Below are 15,514 nucleotides of genomic sequence, written 5' to 3'. Positions count from 1 at the left end.
CCTCTAGAAGTTGATGTCAAGAGTTGACTGTCAAAGGTAACTCCTACTATAAACAGTTTATAAGGTCTCTATTCTGCTAAGACTTCTTAAACTTTGGCTAACTAAGCTAAAGGGATAAAAAGAAAATTCAACAAAATTCAAAAATAAACAAAAACGGCCCTGTAATGCAAATGCATGGCTGTAAGTGACATATGTGATTTGTTTGTGAAACAAGTCCTGGTATGGACATCACATCACTACACAAGTATATGGCAAAAGCCATCTTCATACCAGGAACATAAACACATAGTGAAAATGCAATGCATGGCTGTACCTGTAAGTGAATCTTGGTGTGGAACACAACAAGCAAATAAATGGCTGGAGAGCCATCTTCACACCAAGACATTTGAAGTTTAGAAAGTACCTGAATGGCGTCTCTGTAATGCAATGCATGTACAAGTGATTATGTGAAAGTGTACGTGTCACAATAAGCAAGTAATGGCCAAAAGGCCGTGTGAGAAAAATATCCTCTGAGATAAATAGAAGGAACATCATCCAACAACTTTTGAAGTTACTAAATTATTACAACTATCAACTACTTGACTAGTTCGATATACAAATACTGCTAAATAGTATCAAAGTTGGTGGAGGAGTTCTGAGCAGTGTGCGACAAGTGAGATGGAGGAAAATTTGAAAAGAGATGCTACACTTCAGCTTATCTCATTATTATCGGCAAACGGACTTCACTTTCACAAACTCTGAACAAACGGCTTATAAATTCATGTCCTGATGTTTCTCTCGAATGGCGACATGTAAAGGCTGAAATTTGAAGAGACATGATCTCTAGAGTCAACAATGCCATTTACTTCATCCTGTAAGTCCAAATTTATTTCATTAGTTAATTATGTGCATAATTTTAAAATTTAGATTGGCTAAGAAAAATAGTGCAGTTGGAATTTTTAATGGTGATACATGAAAACGTATAATCCAACTACGTAGCCAATTTATATTTTTTATTTGCTCAAATGGAAATAATAACTTTAGGCCTAAAACACAAATATGGCCTAAATAAGCTATTCCATTATTAAATCATTTGGAAAGTTTAACTTTAAAACGGCTTTAGAAAATTTGCCGATTTGATAGAGATACATGATCCAAAAAATCTTACATAATCTCTTAAATTTCAACCATTTGAGCAAAATTGCACATAATGATTCGCTAAAATGAAATTTGCCAGTGCACCAAATATTCCATACCCAAACCACTCAAGTACATAACACATGATAATAGAAACAAGTAAAAATAAAATTTTACTTTCTGTTATTATAATTTGTGGAGTCGGATTGTGGTTTTGCGGCTAAGACTGAAAGCCGCAAAGAAAGAAAATTAAAAATTTTAATTTTGGTATTGCCGATACAGAAGAACCGTCTATTCAATATTTTCAAAGACACTGAGACTGGTATTTAATTTCGGCAGTTCATGATTTCAGTTTCAAACAAATAAGACATTGGCAAATAAAACATGGAGTTTTAGCACTTCTATTCACAATGAGACACAAGCTAAGATTTCTTGAGAATTAAACATGATATTTCTGAATCATATTTAATATTGAAAAACATCAAACGAAACAGAGATATACCTGCAGAACACGATTTGTTCGAAGAAATTGTCTTGAATGCATGGAAGTGCATCGTTGAACTTGTAGTTGCTGAAAATTATGAGAATTCAAATTTCTAGCCGCTTCCACATATGGAGCTGCCGCCGTGGTGTTTCTGAGGGGTAGGAGCTGTTGCTGCCGTTAAAGAGATGGGAAGAGCTGTTGCTGCCACCGCCGGCGAGGAGAAAAGAATACCAGCTGCTGCAATTGTCTCTGAAAGCCGCTGCTGCTGACGAGGTAAAAGCAGACGGCACTGTTGCTGAGGGAGACGCTGGTGACGAGCTAGACGGAGGATCTACTGGCTGAATAAGCAGCGACAGAATCTGCTGGCCGGATGTTAGCGAGCTGCAGGCGACGTTCGCGGGGCTGAGCGAACTTGAGGAGCAACCCACGGAGGAACAAAGCAGCTGGGCACGGAGAAACAGCCAGTGACCAGCGGAGGAGAAAAGGAGCTGGGCGATGGTGAGCTGCTGGAGGAGACGCGGTGCTGGGTCGCCGGGTACGACGGCAGCGGCTGAACTGGCCGGATCTGTCGGTTGGTGGAGCAAGCAGCTGTTTATGAGCAGAAAATGAAATTGCTGCTGAGCGTGGAATCCGCAGGAGCTGCTGACGCCGGCGAGCTGGAGGCTGCCGCCGTAGTGGTGGCCGGATTTTGGTCGCCTCCTTTGCTTATTTTGAGTATAGCTTTTTGTTTGTCAATGGAGGTAAATTAATTTTAGCTGTTGGGGTTATAGGGTTTGGTGCTAAGAGTTTGTGTGGTTAGAGGAGAAAAAGACTAAAGCACTTGGGCTTTTTGGAGGCCTAAAATAAAAAAACTTATGTCATGTAAAATTTACTATTCCTTGGAGTTCTCAGAGAGATTTGAATTTTTGAAATTTTAACGGCTAAAAATACATGCTGTGAATTTTCAAATTTTTTAAATTTTAGACTCATCATAATGGAATATTAAATTAATTTTGGCTAAAAGAATATATATAAATGGCTTTATTTCTCAAAAGCCAATTATATAGGGGGCATTGTTTGCACCAAAATTAAAAATATGGCCAAAAGGCCATAAAAGCCCATATTCTTTTTCAAAAGATAAAAAGAGTACTGTGAATAGTTGTGACTTCAGATGTTGATTTCCAAAGGTTGGTCTCTAGAAGTTGACTAATTTTGACTTCAGATGTTGATTTCTAAAGGTTGGTTTCTAAAGGTTAATTTCTAGAGGTTGACTTCAGAAGTTGATTTCTAAAGGTTGGTTTCTAAAGGTTGATTTCTAGAGGTTGACTAATGTTGACAGAAGTTGATTTCTAAAGGTTGGTTTCTAAAGGTTAATTTCTAGAGGTTGACTTCAGAAGTTGATTTCTAAAGGTCGATTTCTAGAGGTTGACTACTCAGAAGCTAATTCAAAAAGTCCAAGCCCAGTTGCAGAAGATTAAGCCCAAATTTGAGATGGCCATTAAATATTAATTTAAATGGCCCATAAGCCCAAGAAGTCCATTCCAGAAGAAAAGAAGTTAAAAAGCACGTGCAGCAGAAACAAAACACGATTGACAGTTTTTGAAAGTGGGGAAGAACGTGTGCAGTTGAAACATGAAGCAGTAGTTTTCAAAGGAAAAAGCTATAAATAAGAGAAGAGCAGCCAATTTGCAGCCCCCGATCAAATCCAACAAAAACCAGCCCAAAGGCAAAAACACTCAACACTTAGCATTCTCAGTTTTCTTCAATCAGTAAAGAACTTTACGATTGAACTTTTGCAATTTCTACTCAAACACTTGTATTTTCATTTCATTCAATTAGTAAACACATTTACAATTGGATTCTTTGTTTTAGCATTACTTGATTGGAGTACTTGTTATAAGGTTAACCAAACCCCAATCGCTCGTTTAAGAAGTTAAGTTACATTTTGGAATCCGCTTCCTGGCACGCCCGCATTTCACACGCTTGTTGTTACAAACGCAAAACGCCAGTAACAGTTTCGTAACGTTTTTAAAAGTTTGGCTTCAATTGCTAAAAAGGTGAAACGTTTGGATTTGTTTCGTAACGTTTGTAAACGTTTGGCTTCAATCGCTTAAAAGGTGAAACGTTTGGATTTGTTTCGTAACGTTTGTAAACGTTTAGCATAAATCGCAAAAAAGGTGAAACGTTTGGATTTGTTTCGTTACGTTTTAAATGGTTGGCTTAAATTGCTAAAATGGGGAAACATTTGGATTCGTTTCGTAACGTTTATAAACGTTTGGCCTATGCTGCTAAAAAGGTGAAATGTTTTGTTTTGTTTCGTAATGTTTGTAAACGTTCGGTTTAAATCGCTAAAAAAGGTGAAACGTTTGGATTTGTTTCTTAACGTTTGTAAACGTTAGGCATAAATTGCTAAAAGGGGGAAACGCTTGGATTTGTTTCGTAACGTTTGTAAACGTTTGGCTTAAATTACTAAAAAGTTGAAATGTTTGAATTTGTTTCGGAACGTTTGTAAAGGTTTGGCTTAAACTGCTAAAAAGATGAAACTCTTGAATTTGTTTCGTAACTTTGGTAAACGTCTGGCTTAAATTGCTAAAAAGGTGAAACGCTTGGTTTTGTATCGAAACGCTTGTAAGGGTTTGGCTTTAATCGCTAAAAAATCTTCAACGTTTGGATTTGTTTCGTAACATTTTTATAGTTTTCTTTTGTTTCGTAACACTAGTAAACGTTTGGCTTAATTCGCTAAAAAGGTGAAACGTTTGGATTTGTTTCAAAACGTTTGTAAACGTTTGGCTTAAATTGCTAAAAAGGCGAAACGTTTGGGTTTGTTTCGTAACGTTTGTAAATGTTTGTCTTAAATCGCTAAAAAGGTGAAAAGTTTAGATTTATTTCGTAATGTTTGTAAACGTTTGGCTCATATCGCTAAAAAAGTGAAATGTTTGAAATTTCGTAATGTTTGTAAACGTTTGGCTTAAATTGCTGAAAAGGTGAAACACTTGGATTTGTTTCTTAACGTTTGTAAATGTTTGGCTTAACTTGCTAAAAAGGTGAAATATTTGGATTTGTTTCGTAATATTTAAACGCTTGGTTTTGTTTTGTAACATTTGTAAACGTTCGGCTTAAATCGCTAAAAATGTGAAACATTTGTATTTGTTTCATAACGTTTGTAAATGTTTGGTTTAAATCGCTAAAATGGGGAAACGTTTGGACTTGTTTCGCATCGTTTGTAAACGTTTGGCTTAAATTGCTAAAAAAGCGAAACGTTTGGATTTGTTTCGTAATATTTTGTAAACATTTGGCTCAAATCGCTAAAAAGATGAAATGTTTGGATTTGTTTCGTAACGTTTTAAACGTTTTGTTTTGTAACGTTTGTAAATGTTTGGCTTAAATAGCAAAAAAGGTGAAATGTTTGTAAACGTTTTGCTTAAATTGCTAAAAAGGCGAAACGTTATGATTTGTTTCGTAACGTTTGTAAACGTTTGGCTTAAATCGCTAAAAAGGTGAAACGTTTAGATTTATTTCATAATGTTTATAAACGTTTGGCTTAAATCGCTAAAAAGGTGAAACGTTTGAAATTTCGTTTCGTATTTAAACGTTTGGCTTAAATTGCTGAAAAGGTGAAATGTTTGGATTTGTTTCGTAACGTTTTAAACGTTTGGTTTTGTTTTGGTAACGTTTGTAAACGTTCGGCTTAAATCGCTAAAAATGTAATACGTTTGTATTTGTTTCGTAACGTTTGTAAAAGTTTGGCTTAAATCTCTAAAAACGTGAAACGTTTGGACTTGTTTCGTATCATTTGTAAACGTTTGGCTTAAATTGCTAAAAAGGGGAAACGTTTAGATTTGTTGGTAGCGTTTGTAAATGTTTGGCTTAAATTGCTAAAAAGACGAAACGTCTGGATTTGTTTCGTAATATTTTGTTAACATTTTGCTTAAATCGCTAAAAAGATGAAACAATTGGATTTGTTTCGAAACGTTTGTAAATGTTTGGCTTAAATCGCTATAAAGGTGAAACGTTTGGATTTATTTTGTAACGTTTGTAAATTTTTAGCTTAAATCGCTAAAAAGGGAAAACGTTTGGATTTGTTTCGTAACGTTTGTAAACGTTTCGCTTAATTTTGCTAAAAAGGTGAAACGTTTGGATTTGTTTCATCACGTTTGTAAACATTTAACTTAAATCGCTAAAAAGGTGAAACGCTTAGATTTGTTTGTAACGTTTATAAATGTTTGGCTGCTAAAAAGGTGAAACGCTTGGATTTGTTCCATATCATTTGTAAACATTTGGCTTAAATTGCTAAAAAGGTGAAACGCTTGGATTTGTTCCATATCATTTGCAAACATTTGGCTTAAATTGCTAAAAAGGTGAAACTCTTGGACTTGTTTCGTAGCGTTTGTTAACATCTGGCTAAAATTTCTTAAAAGGTGAAACATTTGGATTTATTTCATAACCTTTGTAAACGTTTGGCTTAAATCGCTAAAAAGTTGAAACGTTTGGATTTGTTTCGTATCGTTTGTAAACGTTTTGCTTAAATCGCTAAAAAGGTGAAACGTTTGGATTTTTTTGTAACGTTTGTAAAAGTTTGGCTTCAATCGCTAAAAAGGTGAAACATTTGAATTGTTTCATAACGTTTGTAAACGTTTGGCTTCAATCGCTAAAAAGGGGAAACGTTTGGATTTGTTTCGTAAGTTTGTAAACATATGGCATAAATTGCTAAAAAGGTGAAATTTTTAGATTTGTTTCAGAACGTTTTAAAGGTTAGGCTTAAATGGCTAAAATGGCGAAACGTTTGGATTTGTTTCGTAAAGTTTGTAAATATTTGGCTTATATTACAAAAAAAGGTGAAATGTTTGGTTTGGTTTCGTAATGTTTGTAAACGTTCGGCTTAAATCGCTAAAAAGGTAAAACGTTTGGATTTATTTCTTAATGTTTGTAAACGTTTGGCATAAATTGCTAAAAAGGTGAAACGCTTGAATTTGTTTCGTAACGTTTGTAAACGTTTGGTTTAAATTACTAAAAAGTTGAAACGATTGAATTTGTATCGGAACATTATTAAACATTTGTCTTAAATAATTAAAAAGGTAAAACGCTTGGTTTTGTTTCGTAATACTTGTAAAGTTTTGATTTAAACCGCTAAAAATGTGAAACGTTTGGATTTGTTTCGTATCGTTTTAAACGTTTTCAATTGTTTCGTAAAATTTGTAAACGTTTGGCTTAAATCGCTCAAAAGGTGAAACGTTTGGATTTGTTTAGAAACGTTTGTAAATGTTTGGCTTAAATTGCTAAAAACGCGAAACGTTTGAAATTTCGTAACGTTTGTAAACGTTTGGCTTAAATTACTGAAAAGGTGAAACGCTTGGATATGTTTCTTAACGTTTGTAAATGTTTGGCTTAAATTGCTAAAAAGGTGAAACGTTTGGATTTGTTTCGTAACGTTTTAAACGTTTGGTTTTGTTTCGTAGCGTTTGTAAGCGTTCGGCTTAAATCGCTAAAAATGATAAACGTTTGTATTTGATTCGTAACGTTTGTAAACTTTTGGGTTAGATCGCTAAAAAGGTGAAACGTTTGGACTTGTTTCAAATCGTTTGTAAAAGTTTGGTTTAAATCGCTTAAAAGGGGAAACGTTTGGACTTGTTTCGTATCGTTTGTAAACGTTTGGCTTATATTGCTAAAAAGGCGAAACGTTTGGATTTGTTTTGTAACGTTTGTAAACATTTGGCTTAAATTGCAAAAAAAGACGTTTCGTAACGTTTGTAAATGTTTGACTTAAATCGCTAAAAAGGTGAAACGTTTGGATTTGTTTCGTAACGTTTGTAAATGTTTGGCTTAAATTGCTAAAAAGGTGAAACGTTTGGATTTGTTTTGCAACGTTTGTAAACGTCTGGCTTACATTGCTAAAAAGGTGAAACATTTGGATTTGTTTCGTAACATTTGTAAACATTTGGCTTATATTTCTAAAAAGGAGAAACGTTTGGATTTGTTTCATTACGTTTGTAAACGTTTGGCTGCAATCGCAAAAAATGTGAAACGCTTGGATTTGTTTCGTAACGTTTATAAACGTTTGCATTAAATTGCTAAAAAGGTGAAATGCTTGGATTTGTTTCGTATCATTTGTAAAAAGGTGAAAAACTCTTTGATTTGTTTCGTAGCGTTTGTTAACATTTGGCTAAAATGGCTTAATATGTTAAACATTTGGATTTATTTCATAACCTTTGTAAACGTTTGGCTTAAATCGCTAAAAAGGTGAAACGTTTGGATTTCTTTCGTAACGTTTGTAAACGTTTGGCTTAAATTGCTAATAAGGGGAAACGTTTGAACTTGTTTTGTAACTTTGGTAAAAGTTTGGCATCAATCGCTAAAAAGGTGAAATGTTTGGATTTGTTTCGTAACGTTAGTAAATGTTTGGCTTCAATCGCTAAAAAGGTGAAGCATTTGGATTTGTTTCGTAACGTTTGTAAGACTTTGGCATATATGGTTAAAAAGGTGAAAAGTTTGGATTTGTTTCGTAACGCTTTAAATGTTTGGCTTAAATCGCTAAAATGGGGAAACGTTTGGATTTTTTTTGTAACGTTTGTAAACGTTTGGCTTATATTGCTAAAAAGGTGAAATGTTTGGTTGTGTTTTGTAACGTTTGTAAACGTTCGACTTAAATAGCTAAAAAGGTTATACGTTTCGATTTGTTTCGTAACGTTTGTAAACGTTTGGCTTAAATTGCTAAAAAGGTGAAACGCTTGGATATGTTTCGTAACGTTTGTCAATGATTGGCTTAAATTACTAAAAAGTTCAAACGCTTGAATTTGTGTCAGAACGTTTGTAAACGTTTGTCTTAAATTACTAAAAAGGTGAAACGCTGGAATTTGTTTCGTAACATTTGTAAACGATTGGCTTAAATTGCTAAAAAGGTGAAACACTTGATTTTGTTTTGTAACGCTTGTATGGGTTTGGCTTAAATCGCTAAAAATGTGAAACGTTTGGATTTGTTTCGTAACGTTTTAAACGTTTGATTTTGTTTCGTAATGTTCGTAAATGTTTGGCTTAAATCGCAAAAAAGGTGAAACGTGTAGATTTGTTTTGTAACGTTTGTAAACGTTTTGCTTAAATTGCTAAAAAGGCAAAACGTTGGGATTTGTTTCGTAGCGTTTGTAAATGTTTGGCTTAAATCGCTAAAAAGGTGAAACGTTTAGATTTATTTAATAACGTTTATAAACGTTTGGCTTAAATCGCTAATAAAGGTGAAACGTTTGAAATTTCATTTCGTACTTAAACGTTTTGGCTTATATTGCTGAAAAAGTGAAACAATTGGATTTGTTTCTTAATGTTTGTAAATGTTTGGTTGAAATTGCTAAAAAGGTGAAATGTTTGGATTTGTTTCGTAACGTTTTAAACGTTTGGTTTTGTTTCGTAATGTTTGTAAACAGTCGGCTTAAATCGCCAAAAATGTAAAAAGTTTGTATTTGTTTCGCAACGTTTGTAAATGTTTGGTTTACATCGCAAAAAAGGGGAAATGTTTGGACTTGTTTCGTATCGTTTGTAAACGTTTGGCTTAAATTGCCAAAAAAGGTTACACATTTTGATTTGTTTCGCAACGTTTGTAAATGTTTGGTTTACATCGCAAAAAAGGGGAAACGTTTGGACTTGTTTCGTATCGTTTGTAAACGTTTGGCTTAAATTGCCAAAAAAGGTTACACATTTTGATTTGTTTCGTAACCTTTGTAAACGTTTGGCTTATATCGCAAAAAAGGGGAAACGTTTGGATTTGTTTTGTAACGTTTGTAAACATTTTTCTTAAATTGCTAAAACGTTTGGATTTCTTTCGAAACGTTTGTAAACGTTTGGCTTCAATCGCTAAAAAGGTGAAACGTTTAGATTTGTTTCGTAACGTTTGTAAAAGTTTGGCATAAATCGCTAAAAAGGTGAAGCGTTTGGATTTTTTTTGTAACATTTTAAATGTTTGGCTTAAATCGCTAAAATGGGGAAACGTTTGGATTTGTTTCGTAACGTTTTAAACGTTTGGTTTTGTTTCGTAACGTTTGTAAACGTTCGGCTTAAATCGCTAAAAATGTGAACCGTTTGTATTTATTTCGTAACGTTTGTAAACGTTTGGCTTAAATCGCTAAATAGGTGAAACGTTTAAATTTGTTTCGTAACCTTTACGTGTGGCTTAAATCGCTATAAAGGCTAAACGTTTGGATTTGTTTCGTAACGTTTGTAAATATTTGGATTCAATCGCTAAAAAGGTGAAACGTTTGGATTTGTTTCGTAACGTTTGTAAACGTTTGGCTTAAATCGCTAAAAATGTGAAAAGTTTTGTTTTTTCCATAATGTTTGTAAACGTTTGGCTTAAATTACTAAAAAGGTGAAACTCTTTGATTTATTTCGTAACCTTTGTTAACATTTGGCATAAATGGCTAAAAAGGTCAAACGTTTGGTTTTGTTTCGTAATGTTTGTAAACATTTGGCTTAAATTCCTATAAAGGTGAAATGCTTGTATTTGTTTCATAACGTTTGTAGACGTTTGGCTTTGTTTCGTAACGTTTGTAAGTGTTTGGCTTAATTCTTTAAAAAGGAGAAACGTTTAAATTTTCTTCGTAACATTCTAGACGTTTGGATTTTTTCCGAAACGTTTGGATTTGTTTCGTAACGTTTGTAAACATCTGGCTTCAATAACTAAAAAGGTGAATCGTTTGGATTTTTTTCGTAGCGTTTGTAAACGTTTGGCTTAAATTGCTAAAAAGGTTAAACGCTTTCATTTATTTCGTAACGTTTGTATACGTTTTGCATAAATTGCTAAAAAGGAGAAACGCTTGGATTTATTTCGTAACGTTTGTAAATGTTAAGCCTAAATTGCTAAAAGATGAAACGTTTGGATTTGTTTCGTAGCGTTTCTAAACGTTTGGCTTAAATTGCTAAAACAAGTCAAATGTTTGGATTTGTTTCGTACCGTTTGTAAATGTTTGGCTAAAATCGCTAAAAAGGTGAAACATTTGAATTTGTTTTGTAACGTTTGTAAACGCTTGGCTTTAATTGCAAAAAACGTGAAACGCCTGGATTTGCTTCGTATTGTTTGTAATTGTTTGGCTTAAATTGTTAAAAAGGTGAAACGCTTGGATTTGTTTCGTAACATTTGTAAACGTTTGGATTAAATCGCTAAAAATGTGAAACGTTTGGATTTGTTTCGTAACGTTTTAAACGTTTCGTTTTGTTTCGTAACGTTTGTAAACGTTTGGCTTAAAATGGTAAAAAGGGGAAACGTTTGGATTTGTTTCGTAATGTTTGTAAACGTTTGGCTTATATTGCTAAAAAGGTGAAACATTTGGATTTGTTTTATAACGTTTGTAAATATTTAGCTTAAATCGCTAAAAAGGTGAACCGGTTGGATATGTTTCGTAATGTTTTTAAACTTTTAGCTTAAATTGCTAAAAAGGTGAAACATTTGGATTTGTTTCGTAAAGTTTGTATACATTTGCCCTAAATTGTTAAAAAGGAGAAACACTTGGATTTGTTTTGTAACGTTTGTAAACATTTGGCTTAAATTGATAAAAAGGTGAAAAGCTTGGATTTGTTTTGCAACGTCTGTAAACATTTGACTTAAATTGCCAAAAAGGAGAAAAATTTGGATTTGTTTCGTAGCCTTTGTAAACGTTTGGCTTAAATCGCTAAAAAGGGGAAACGTTTGGATTTGTTTCATACGTTTGTAAACGTTTGGCTTAAATCGCTAAAAAGGTGAAATATGTGGATTTGTTTCGTAACGTTTGTAAATGTTTGGTTAAATTCCTAAAAAGGAGAAACTCTTTCGTTTATTTTGTAACCTTTGTATACGTTTGGCTTAAATTGATAAAAAGGAGAAACGCTTGGATTTGTTTCGTAACATTTGTAAACGTTAGTCTTAAATTAATAAAAAGGTGAAACATTTGGATTTATTTCGTAGCATTTCTAAATGTTTGGAATAAATCGCTAAAAAGGTGAAACATTTGGATTTGTTTCGTACCGTCTATAAACGTTTGGCTTGAATCACTAAAAAGGGGAAACGTTTTATTTGTTTCGTAGCGTTTGTAAACTTTTGGCTTAAATTGCTAAAAAGGTGAAACACTTGGATTTGTTTCGTAACATTTGTAAACATTTGGATTAAATCGCTAAAAATGTGAAACGTTTAGATTTGTTTTGTAACGTTTGTAAACGTTTGTCTTAAATTGCTAAAAAAGTGGGAACGCTTGGATTTGTTTCGTAACGTTTGTGAGCGTTTCGCTTAAATTGCTAAAAAGGTGGAATGCTTGGTTTTGTTTCATAACATTTGTAAACGTTTAGCTTAAATTGCTAAAAATGTGAAACGTTTGGATGTGTTTCGTAACATTTGTAAGCGTTGGGCTTCAATCGCAAAAAAGGTGAAACGTTTCAATTTGTTTCGTAACGTTTCTAAACGTTTGGCTTCAATCGCTAAAAAGGCGAAACGTTTGGATTTGTTTCGTAACGTTTCTAAACGTTTGGCTTCAATCGCTAAAAAGGGGAAACGTTTGGATTTGTTTCGCAACCTTTCTAAACATTTGGCTTACATCGCTAAATGGTGAAACGATTGAATTTTTGTCATAACGTTTGTAAACGTTTAGCTAAAATCACTAAAAAAGGTGAAACGTTTGGATTTGTTTCCCAACGTTTGTAAACGTTTGGTTTCAATCGCTATAAAGGTGAATCGTTTGGATTTGTTTCGTACCGTTTGTAAACGTTTCGCTTATATCGCTTAATAGGTGAAATGTTTGGAATTGTTTCGTAATGTTTGTAAACGTTTGGCTTAAATTGCTATATAGGTGAAACGCTTGGATTTGTTTCGTAACGTTTGTAAACGTTTGGCTTAAATTACTAAAAAGGTGAAACTCTTGGAATTGTTTCGATACATTTGTAAATGTTTGGCTTAAATTGCTTAAAAGGTGAAACACTTGGTTTTTGATTTGTAACGTTTGTAAATGTTTGTCTTAAATTGCTAAAAATTTGAAATGCTTGGATTTGTTTTGTAACATTTGTAAACGTTTGGATTAAATTGCTAAAAAGGTGAACCGTTTGGTTTTGTTTTGTTATAATTGTAAACGTTTGGCTTAAATCGCTAAAAATGTGAAACATTTGGATTTCTTTGGTAATGTTTTAAACGTTTGGTTTTGTTTCGTAACGTTTGTAAACGTTTGGCTTAAATTGCAAAAAACGGGAAACGTTTGGATTTGTTTCGTAACGTTTTTACACGTTTGGCTTAAATAGCTAAAAAGGGGAAACGTTTGGAATTGTTTCACAACGTTTGTAAACGTTTGGCTTAAGTCGCTAAAAAGGCGAAACGTTTGGATTTGTTTCGTAACGTTTTGCTTAAATTGCTAAAAAGGTGAAACGCTTTCATTCATTTCGTAACGTTTGTATATGTTTGTCTTAAATTGCTAAAAAGGTGAAACACTTGGATTTGTTCGTAACATTTGTAAACGTTAGGCTTAAATTGCTAAAAAGGTGAAACATTTGAATTTGTTTTGTAGCGTTTCTAAATGTTTGGCATAAATCGCTAAAAGAGTGAAACGTTTCGATTTGTTTCGTACTGTCTGTAAACGTTTGGCTTAAATCGCTAAAAAGGTGAAACGTTTGATTTGTTTCGTAACTTTTGTAAACGTTTGGCTTAAATTACTAAAAAGGTGAAACGCTTGGATTTGTTTCCTAGCGTTTGTAAACGTTTGGTTTAAATGGCTAAAAAGGTGAAACACTTGGATTTGTTTCGTAACATTTGTAAACGTGTGGATTAAATCGCTAAAAATGTGAAACGTTTGGATTTGATTCGTAACGTTTGTAAACGTTTGTCTTAAATTGCTAAAAAGGTGGAAACGCTTGGATTTGCTTGGTACGTTTGTAAAAGTTTCGCTTAAATTTCTATAAGGTGAAACGCTTGGTTTTGTTTCATAACATTTGTAAACGTTTGGAGTTGTTTCGTAACATTTGTAAACGTTTGGCTTCAATCGCTAAAAAGGTGGAACGTTTGGATTTGTTTCGTAACGTTTCTAAACGTTTGGCTTCAATCGCTAAAAAGGTGAAACTTTTGGTTTTGTTTCGTAACGTTATAAACGTTTGGCTTAAATCGCTAAACTTGGGAAACGATTGAATTTTTTTCGTAACGTTTGTAAACGTTTGGCCAAAATCGCTAAAAAGGTGAAACGTTTTGTTTTGTTTCGTAACATTTGCAAATGTTTGGCTTAAATAACTAAAAAGGTGAATCGTTTGGATTTGTTTCGTAACGTTTTTAAACTTTTGGCTTAAATTTCTAAAAAGGTGAAACGCTTTGATTTGTTTCGCAATGTTTGTGAAAGTTTGGCTTAAATTGCTAAAAAGGTGAAACGCTTGGATTTGTTTCGTAACTTTTGTAAATGTTTGCCTTAAATCTCTAAAAATGTGAAGCATTTGGATTTGTTTCGTAACGTTTGTAAATGTTTGGCTTAAATCGCTAAAAAGGTGAAATATTTGGATTTGTTTCGTAACGTTTGTAAACGTTTGGCTTAAATCGCCAAAAAGGTGAAACGTTTGGATTGGTTTCATATCGTTTGTAAACGTTTGGCTTAAATTTCCAATAAGGGGAAACGTTTGGATTTGTTTCGTAACGTTTGTAAACGTTTGGCTTAAATGGCTAAAAAGGTAAAACGTTTGGATAATTTTTGTAACGTTTGTAAACGTTTGACTTCAATTGCTAAAAAGGTGAAATGTTTGGATTTGTTTCGTACCGTTAGTAAACGTTTGGCTTAAATCGCTTTAAAGGTGAAACGTTTGGAATTGTTGCACAACGTTTGTAAACGTTTGGCTTAAATTGCTATAATGGTGGAACGCTTGGATTTGTTTCGTAACGTTTGTAAACGTTTTGCTTAAACTACTAAAAAGGTGAAACTCTTGGATTTGTTTCGATAAGTTTGTAAACGTTTGGCCTAAATTGCTTAAAAGGTGAAACGCTTGGTTTTTGATTCGTAACGTTTGTAAACGTTTGGCATAAATTGCTAAGAATGTTAAACGCTTGGATTTGTTTCGTAACGTTTTTAACCGTTTGGCTTCAATCGCTAAAAAGGTGAAACGTTTGGATTTGTTTCGTAACCTTCGTAAATGTTCGACTTCAATCACTAAAAAGGTGAAAAGTTTGGATTTGTTTCGTAATGTTTGTAAATGTTTGGCTTAAGTCGCTTAAAAGGGGAAATGTTTGGATTTGTTTCGTAACGTTTTAAACGTTTGTTTTAAATCACTAAAATGGGGAAACAATTGAATTTGTTTCGTAACGTTTTAAACGTTTGGCTTAAATTGCTAAAAAGGGGAAACATTTGTTTTTGTTTCGTAACGTTTTTAAATGTTCGGCTTAAATCGGTAAAAAGGTGAAACGTTTGGATTTGTTTCGTAACGTTTGAAAATGTTCGGCTTAAATCGCTAAAAACGTAAAACGTTTGGATTTGTTTCCTAACGTTTGTAAACTTTTTGCTTAAATTGCTAAAAAGGTGAAACGCTTAGATTTGTTTCGTAACGTTTGTAAACGTTTGGCCTAAATTACTAAAAAGGTGAAACACTTGGATTTATTTCGGAAAGTTTGTAAACGTTTGGCTTAAATTGCTAAAAAGGTGAAACGCTTGGATTTATTCCGTAACGTTTGCAAACGTTTTGCTTAAATTGATAATAAGGTTAAACGGTTGGTTTTGTTTCATAACATTTGTAAAGGTTTGGTTTAAATCGCTAAAAATGTGAAACGTTTGGATTTGTTTCCTAACGTTTTATACGTTTGGTTTTATTTCGTAACGTTTTGTACACGTTTGGCTTTAATCGCTAAAAAGGTGAAACATTTGGATTTGTTTCGTAACGTTTTAAACGTTTGGTTTTGTTTCGTAACATTTGTAAACGTTTGGCTTAAATCTTAAAAAGGGGAAATATTTGGATTTGTTTTGTAACTTTTGTAAA

At 33.3% G+C, this 15,514-nt stretch overlaps 1 long non-coding RNA gene across 1 annotated transcript; it reads right to left on the bottom strand.

Annotated features, from left to right (window-relative positions):
* Positions 1-494: 494 nt before the first annotated feature.
* On the bottom strand, positions 495-2,442 carry LOC126670714 (uncharacterized). The gene is made up of 2 exons (XR_007638780.2): positions 1,619-2,442; positions 495-851 (listed from the first exon to the last, which is right to left on the bottom strand). It is a non-coding gene; the product is annotated as an uncharacterized LOC126670714 (long non-coding RNA).
* Between the last annotated feature and the right edge of the window lie 13,072 nt (positions 2,443-15,514).

The sequence above is a fragment of the Mercurialis annua genome, linkage group LG2, assembly GCF_937616625.2.
Source record: "Mercurialis annua linkage group LG2, ddMerAnnu1.2, whole genome shotgun sequence".
In the NCBI taxonomy this organism is placed as follows: Eukaryota; Viridiplantae; Streptophyta; class Magnoliopsida; order Malpighiales; family Euphorbiaceae; genus Mercurialis; species Mercurialis annua.
This window is presented reverse-complemented; position numbering and strand designations above follow the sequence as displayed.